This window comes from Chrysochloris asiatica, unplaced genomic scaffold, assembly GCF_000296735.1.
Source record: "Chrysochloris asiatica unplaced genomic scaffold, ChrAsi1.0 scaffold00253, whole genome shotgun sequence".
NCBI classification, from domain to species: domain Eukaryota; kingdom Metazoa; phylum Chordata; class Mammalia; order Afrosoricida; family Chrysochloridae; genus Chrysochloris; species Chrysochloris asiatica.
Window position 1 is genome coordinate 48,111 of NW_006408771.1, and position 9,172 is coordinate 57,282.

Genomic DNA, 9,172 nt, shown 5'->3' on the forward strand with positions numbered 1-9,172 from the left:
TAGAGAGGATAGAGAGAAACACTGTTAACTGATGATATATGGAGGGGATAATAATCAATGTAATGAAACAAGCTATATGAATGGTTGAATGTATGTGAAGCTGATGATGTGCCCTGTAAACTTTCACTCAATCCAAAATAAAAACATTTAATTTAAAAAAAAAAAAAGAAAAGAATATAGTACAAATAAACGTTTAATAAATGTTAGGTATTAAAAATGGGTCAGCAGAGCGTGCAGATCTCACCTCCTGTCCACACCGAGCCGGCCTTGCATTTTCTTTATAGTTTCTCAGTCTCTTCCTCAACATGTCAGCCGTGAAGACCCTGAACCCCCAAGGCCGAGGTGGCCCAAGCCCAGACAGCTCTAGTGGTCAACATTAGCGCGGCCTGGGGCCTGCAGGACGTTCTGAGGACCAATCTGGGCCCCAAGGGCACCATGAAGATGCTTGTTTCTGTTGCTGGAGACATCTAGCTTACTAACGATGGAAATGTGCTACTTCATGAAATGCAAATTCAACACCCAACAACCTCCTTACTTAATAGCAAAATTAGCAACAGCCCAGGATGACATAACTGGTGATAGTACAACTTCAAACATCCTGCCCATCGGCGAGCTGCTGAAACAGGCAGACCTCTACATTTCTGAAGGTCTGCATCCCAGGATTATAACCGAAGGATCCGAAGCAGCAAAGGAAAAGGCACTTCAGTTTTTGGAACAACTCAAAGTAAGCAAAGAGATGGACAGAGAAACCCTGATAGATGTGACCAGAACATCTCTGCATACTAAAGTTCATGTTCAGCTTGCTGACGTCTTAACAGAGGCTGTAGCTGACTCCATTTTGGCCATTAAAAAACAAGATGAACCCATTGATCGTTTCATGGCTGAAATCATGGAAATGAAGCATAAATTGGAAACTGATATAAGCCTAATCAGAGGATTCGTTCTGGACCATGGGGCATGGCATCCCGATATGAAGAAAAGAGAGGAAAATGAGTATATCCTCACACGCAATGTGTTTTTAGAATATGAAAAAACAGAAGTTAACACTGGCTTTGTTTACAAGAATGCCAAAGACAGACAGAAACTTGTAAAAGAAGAAAGACAATTCATCAGAGATCGAGTTGAATAATAGTAGAACTTAAAAAGAAAGTCTGTGGTGATTTCAATAAAGGATTTGTTGTTATTAATCAAAAGGTAATTGACCCTTTTTCCTTAGATGCCCTTGCAAAGGAAGGCATAGTGGCTCTGTGCAGAACGAAATGGGGAAACATGGAGAGGCTGACACATGCCTGTGGCTGGGTGGCTCTAAATTCTTAGATGACATAAATTCTGACTGTTTGGGACATGCAGGACTGGTCTCTGAGTACACATTAAGAGAAGAGAAGTTCAGCTTTATTGAGAAGTGCAATAACACACACTCTGTCACACTCTTGATCAAAGAACCAAATAAGCACACACTCGCTCAAATCAAAGACGCAACATGAGATGGCTTAAGAACCGTCAAAAATGCTATCGATGATGGCTGTGTGGTTCCTGGGGCTGGTGCCATGAAAGTGGTGATGGCAGAGGCTCTGATGAAACACAAATCCATCATCAAAGGCAGGGCCCTACTGGGAGTCCAAGCATTTGCTGACGCGTTGCTCATTATCCCCAAGGTTCTTGCGCAGAACTCGGGTTTTGACCTTCAGGAAACACTAGTGCAAGTTCAAGTAAAACATTCTGAATCAGGTCAACTTGTGGGTGTCAACTTGAACACAGGTGAACCAATGGTGTCAGCAGAAGCAAAGATATGGGATAACTATTGTTTAAAGAAACTTCACTCCTGCACTGTAATTGCTACCAACATTTTCCTGGTTGATAAGATCATGTGAGCTGGGATGTCCTCTCTGAGAAGTTGAACTGAAGCATCCCTCATATCGTACGAACCATGAAGACTATAGAGGGATCTGAGGGACAGAGTGGTGGAATTTTTTGTTGAAGCTTTGAATGATTCTTTTCTGCTCCCATCTCAAAACAGATCACTGTCATCTATTCATATTCTGAAGTTTGAGATTAAAATTACAGTATTTTTCAATTGCAGTGAAGCAAGTCCTGTTACCCACTGAATGGATGGTTTTCCTTTAGCTACAGTGGCTTAAAAGTCCATGTTAAATAAGCATGTTACCTATCTTATTAATAAATAATCCTTCAAAAACACACACACACACACACACACAAAAAAAAAAAAAAAAAGTCAGACACAATTTGATGGCACTTAACAAGAACAGCAATTAATATTATCTAAGTCCCTAGCTGGTACAAACAGTTCATGCTCTCCGTTGCTAACTAAAAGCCTGAAGGTTCTAGATCATCCAAACATGTCCAGAAAAAAGGGCAAGGTGATCTACTACCACAGAATCAGTCACTAAAAAACCTATGGAAATCCAATTCTACACTGACATACACTTGGGGTTTCCATGAACAGTAGTAGATACAAAGCAACCAGACTCAATGCCATCAAGTCAATTCTGACTCATGACAAATATATAAAACTAAGCAGAACTGTTACATCATATTTCAGAGACTGTAAATCTTTACAGGATAAGACTACTGTATCTTCTCCTACAGAGTCCCTGTTGGGCTTGAATGGAAGTTCCTCTAAATGTGTAGCTAACTTTTGCTTAATAATAAACACAAAGAGAATAACCCATATTCCATAATTTTAGAAACAGTCTCACTGAAAACAGCATGGTGATAACTGAACTCAGTAATATCGGTGAGGCTGAACTGCTTCATTGAGGCTAAGGCTTAGCTACACCTTTGAATTTGTGTAAGAGGTAAACTCAGCATGGATCAAAATAAGCTTCGGGTTTTTTCCCTCCATTTAATTATTAGGTGGATATCCTGGTGTGGCACTGCGGGTTAATGCCTTGAACTGCAAGTCAATCTGAACCACAAGGTCAGCAGTTCAAGCTCACCAGCCACTCCTCATAAGCCCAATACAAGGTTGCTATGGGTTGGAACTGACCTGACAGTACTTAACAGCAACAATTATTAGGTAGTACAATCATTCTGGTAGCATAGTGGTTATGAGTTTGGCTGCTAACCTGAAGTTCAGAAGTTTGAAACTACCAGCCATTCTGTGGGAGGAAGATGACGCTTTCTGCTCCTGTAAAAACCCGTAAAGATTAACAGACTTGGAAACTCTCTACAGGGTTGCTACGAATCAGAATAGACTCCATGGCACACCACCATCATATGATCATTCTGGTGTGGTGCTGTAGGATAACCATAAGGTTATTGGTTCTAACATACCAGCTGCTCCTCAGAAAACCTAAAAGGGTCACTGTGAGTCAGTACTGACTTGATAGCACTTAATAACAACATAATCCCACAGGTGTCTGTTTTCATATTAGTAAATTATGTGACCAACTTAAGCATTTCCAACTTCTTTCAGAAATTATATTGTGACTACATACTGTCAACCTATAATCAAATAGAAGATTATACACTGATAGTTTCAAGATGTAAAACAATGACAAGTTTATCCTTGAATTACTAGCAGATGTCACTGTTTGTTGTTGTTGTTAGGTGCCATCCAGTCAATACCGACTCATAGCAACCTTATGCACAGCATAATGAAACACTACCCAATCCTGGGCCAACCTCACAATTGTCATACTTGAGTCCATCGATGCTGCCACTTGACCAATCCATCTCATTGGGGGTCTTCCTTTTTTTCTCTGACCCTCCACCTTACCAAACATTGATATCCTTCTCCAGCGACTGATCCCTCCTGACAATATGTCCCAAGCATGAGAAATGAAGTTTGGCCATCTTGGAGCACTCTGGCTGCTCTTCTTCCAACACACATCTTGGTTCTTTTGGCAGCTCATGGCACTTTCAACATTCTCCTCCAACACCATACCTCAAAAACATAAATTATTCTACAGTCTTCCTTATTCACTGGCCAGCTTTCACATGCATGTGAGTTTATTGAAAATATCGGCTTGGGTCAGGCACACCTTAAGTCTTCAAGCTGACATTTTTGCTCTTCAACACTTGAAAAACATCTTGTGCAGCAGATTTGCCTAATGCAATACATCATTTGATTTCTTGACTGCTGCTTCCGTGAGTGTTGATAGTTGCTGTAGTCCTATAAAATTTATTGATTTTTATACAAGAATGCTTCTTAAATGAGGACATCCTTAACTGTTTTAAAACTTACACATTTAAAAAACAATACTGCAAATCATAATGACAGGGATCTGTTTTTCTCACAAATCTTTAACAAGGTTAACTTATTTTGCCCAGGGATTTAAACTTTGGTTTTTTTGAATCCTAGTGTTAGTGGTGGTGGTGGTGGTGATATGCCAAGGAACCAGTTGCTGATGTCAGATGGATCTTGGCTGAAAACAAAGAACACAAGAAAGATGTTTCCCTATGTTTTACTGCCTATGCAAAGGCATTAAATTATGGATCATGGCAAATTATGGATAACATTCTGAAGAATAAAAAATCTAGAGAACTTTGCACTGATATGGAACCTTTCCATAGACCAACAGGCAGTTGCTAAACAGAATAAACTGCTTGGTTTAAACAGGAAACTTGTGTATTTAGGTGGTAATCTTTCATATTTATACAATCTGAATTCTGAACAAATAATGCAAGAAGTTCAACTATATGAAGAGAAACGTAAGGACTGGGGGAAAACTCATGACCAACCTTTGATATAAAGATGACACACCTTGAAAGCAGGGCACTTGGAGCACTAACTGATGAAGATCAACGGCTACAGCCTTCAGGATTTATTACAGCTCAGCAGAAATAAAACAAAACAACTCACAACTGAATCAATAACCAACATTATGATAAATGGAGAATACATTGAATTTAGCAAGGATTTAATTTTACTTACATCTACATTGAACCCCCATGAAAACAGAAGTTAAGAAATCAAATAAGATATTGCATTGGGCAAATCTGCAGCAAAGAGCTCTTGTTGTTGGTTCAGACTCATATAGACCCTCTATAGGGTTTCCAAGGGGCATCTGGTGGTTTTAAACTGCCAATCTTGTGGTTCGCAATTCAGTGCTGATCTTACAGCAATAAATCAGAAGCACTTACAAAGTGTTAAAAAGCAAAGATGTCAGTTTGAGGACTAAGATGTGCCTGACCCAATCCATGGTATTTTCAGTAACCTCATATGCATGTGAAAGGTGGACAGTGAATACAGAACACTGAAGAAGAATTGCTGCCTTTGAATTATGTTGTTGGCAAAGACTATTAAATATACTATGGACTTCCACTTCCAGAAGAAGGAACAAATCTGTGTGAAATAAGTGCAGCAAGAATGTACCTTAAAATTGATGATGAGGATGCTGTCATGTACTGTTTTCTTAAATGTTTTATTGGGACTTATGTGATAGTTTACATGGAAGAACATTAGCTTTACATTCATCCTATTGTATATCATTTCATTGCTATGGTTACAATACACTCCATGCATCATCAACCAACCAAAGGGTATGCCTTACAAGCCTGCCTCCCGGTCGTCAGCACACAGCCCCTCTCCCTCTCTGGGTCTAAAGTCCCCAGCTGCTCCATCTCTCCACATCATCATCTCTGCCTTAATTTCTGGAATCACTGCTTCTCTGGATAGGGTCCAGCACTCTGCTCTTCGGTCCCAGGGAACTCCACTCCTAGACTGCAAAGTCAATAACTCCCCTCCCTTTGCTACAAAACATCTACTTTTATATTTCCAAACCTCACAGTCAGTCCTGATAACAATTATTCACTACTGTATCACAAGAGACCTACACACATCTCCTTACATCAGACCCGCCCAGACAGACTGGATACTACTCAGTGGAGATTCTACCTTTCTCAATGCCCTCTGGATTTAGGCTCCTTCTTGAAAGCTTGTAATCCAGTCACCTCTTGCCTTTGTAACCCTCCCCCGCCCCCCATTTTGGGTAGCCAATGTCCAAGTTGCCTATCCTTGTCTACTCTGTGTATGGAGGGCGTGGGAATGATCCTAGCTATAAAGATTTGTTCCCTCATTTGAGCTACTGCATCCATAGGTATAGATAAATTTCATCAAATTGTATTAGATTCCTTTTTTGTCCTCTTCTTTCTTCTTCTAGTTGAGCTCTGATCATCCATTGAAGCCAGGTCAAGTGGGTATTATCTGCAAATGTGGATGTTCTTATGCATATGCCCTCTCTTCTTATCAGCTGGACACTTCATTCTCTACTCTATTCCTCTGTGGCTATGTTACTGACTCTGGGCTCAAGAGTCCCCAGGTCTTGCCATACTGCTAGCCAACCAGGTCTCCACCCGGGTTCACAGGAATCTATGGAACGTTGTAGGACTTAGGACGAAGCTTCATTTCTGTTTTTCCCTCACTTCCCCTTATCCATGATGAACGTGGTCACCAATCAGAGTGTGTATTCCCATTGAGTCTTAGTCTTGGAAAGGGGTTTGCCCTGAGGGGACCCGACCACTTCCCTTGATGTCTCTTGTGCAAGCAAGTTGCTTATTCTTGTAGTAATCAGTCAGACTGCCTTTAATGTTTTGTATTTTCCTGTCAGTCTTTCTTTCGAGAAGTATCTTCTGTTCTTCTAGCTGCTCCACGCTGGTCTGCTCGTCATTTCAAGTGGAAATGACCTCAGAAGATTCTGGATGGGGTTCAGGATTCCACCTATGGTTTTATGTAATGCAGGAAGCCTCCTTCACTGGGCACATTGTAGCCCCATTTTAGGTATTCCAAACAGTTATAGGTAGAAGACGGACTTACAAGTCTTCTATGGTGATATTTCTGTTATTCCTTTCTCTCCCCTTCCAGTGTCTATTTTATAATGGCATGCCAGGGAAACCAAGAATCAAAAACAAGCCAAGCATCTTAACATTATTTCTCCCCTTTTCCACATTCCAACCATTTCTCAATCCCTGTATCCCAGAGCCCTGTTTTTCCAAGGTTGTGCATACATCATTATTTACCTCTGTCCCACTTAACCCATGCAAACCTGCCTAATTGTTTTCCCATCTGCTTTGTTCTTCCATTCCCCTCCACCTTCTTGTGTATTGCCCCCCTCCCTAGCACCCAAACTATCCTGTGTCTATTCCCTACCCTGTTTTCCACCTTCCCCTCCCTCCTCTGTCATGTACTTTTGACATGTTATCAGGAAGGGTCAGTCCCTGAAGGACCTCATGTTTGATAAAGTAGAAGCTCAGTGAAAAAACAGGAAGACTATCAATAAGATGGACTGACAAAGTGGCTGCAACAACAGACTCAAACATAGCAAGACTGTGAGGATGGTAAAGGAGTGGGAACTGTTTTGTTCTGTTGTATACAGGGTTGCTATGAGTCAGAACTAACTCAAAGGCACCTAACAGCAAGACGCCTGACTTCTTCCAAATGAGTGCTGCAAAGCAAGCCTTTAAAAAAAGAAACCTTAACAATGATTTCCTTTGGTAGCAGTTAAAATGGATAATCAATTTCAAGTTTTCTGAAAATTTTTCTGGCTTTATTTATTTTTTAAATTGCTAGGGTTGTTTTGTTTTTTAATTTCTGTTATTGTTTTTGTTGCCACTGAGTCGTGGTGACCTTACGTACTTTCAAGAAATATTGCCCACTCCTGTGCCATCTTTGTCTCCTTGGCATTTCTTGGCGCTAGGACTTCATTACTTTTTAAAATCTTACAACTCCATCAACATTCCTCTATGCTGTCATATGCAGGCATTAACTTAAGTCCATCAACAAGAGTAGTAACCTGAATATTTTTCTACAAACCACTGTAAGTTAACAGTCAATGTACAACAGCCTTAGTTATGCAAAAAGAACTTGAGAAAAAAGTATTTTCTATAATATTCTAACAGTGGATCATTGTTGCTAGAAAATGTATATATTATTAATGGGAGTCCTGATGTGGTGCTGTGGGTTAATCCACTGGACTGCAAAGTCTGTTTGTACTGAAAGGTCGGCGGTTCAAGCTCACCAGTTGTTCCTTGGAAATCCTACACAGGGTCGTTATAGATCAGAACTGACTCGACAGCACCTAACAACAACAACTATATTAATGGGGCAAGACTTTATAAAACACGTTCTCATATGTTTGCCTGCTATTCAAATAGTGTATCTAGAAGGATATTGAAGTAATCATACTCTCCCCCAACAAAAACAAAGCAGAGATTCTGATTCAGAAATTGCTGTTTAAAAGTGTTCTGAGGTCAGCATTTATTAAAAATCAAACAGCCTCCCCGTAGTTGCCAGTAAAATAAATATGAAATGTATGCTGTCTTGAATCTCTTGGTCTGATTTGGATTACTCAGAAGCAAAGCAACCATTTTGGCCAGCTTCTAACATATGGAATATTGCACTTAGGAGTCATTTGTTCTACCCATACCATCTACTAAGCCATAAGCACAGACTGCTAATCTCACAACACTGTCACAGTGGGGAAGTGTGCTGACTTTATGGCATTTCAGAATAACATTGAGTGCATTGTAGGTGAAAACTCTGAAAATTCTGCAGGATCATAAAAACCTAGTTAAAACTTTGGGGTCAACCAGAGATCTTCTAGCCAGGAGAGGAGTAACAAAGAAGTGACACTTAGAACAACAGTCTTATGTCACTCCTATGTCAATTTACTGATTTTAAAACCCATTTACTCAATTCATAATGACAAAAATCTGAATTAACCTATTTGAAACATGTGAATCATTATTTATATAATTGACTACAATCCACTGCAAAAATGAAAAAGACATTATTAATAATTTCAAAGCTTATTCTTCATATTAAACTAAAACAATTCAATGGATACAGAATAGGGTAAGTAAATGAAGCGTACCTGCTATTCCTTTGCTCATACACACTCCCTTCAAAACCTCCCCTCAAAGCTTCCCTGCTGCCCGCCCCTCTGTTCAATGAACTCTTCTTCCTCTGAGTCTCAGTGTAGCCATTCCTCGATGCAAAAGCCTTCCTAAACTCTGCATATTAGATACTTCAAATGAATATTCTCACAACAGCTGTACTTCATTTTTTCATCACTCATTAGAAATTTAACTGAATAATTATCTGCTTAATTATCAGTTTAACAACTTTCTCCTCCTGAAATGTGTGGCTCCGTGAAGGTGGAGACTATGTCTTTCTTCTTGACTATACAAAAGCGCTAATAAGCAAAGGGCC

At 39.9% G+C, this 9,172-nt stretch overlaps 1 pseudogene; it reads left to right on the forward strand.

The window, feature by feature from the left end:
• Nucleotides 1-305: 305 nt before the first annotated feature.
• Nucleotides 306-1,898, forward strand: LOC102817346 (annotated as a pseudogene).
• Nucleotides 1,899-9,172: the final 7,274 nt, after the last annotated feature.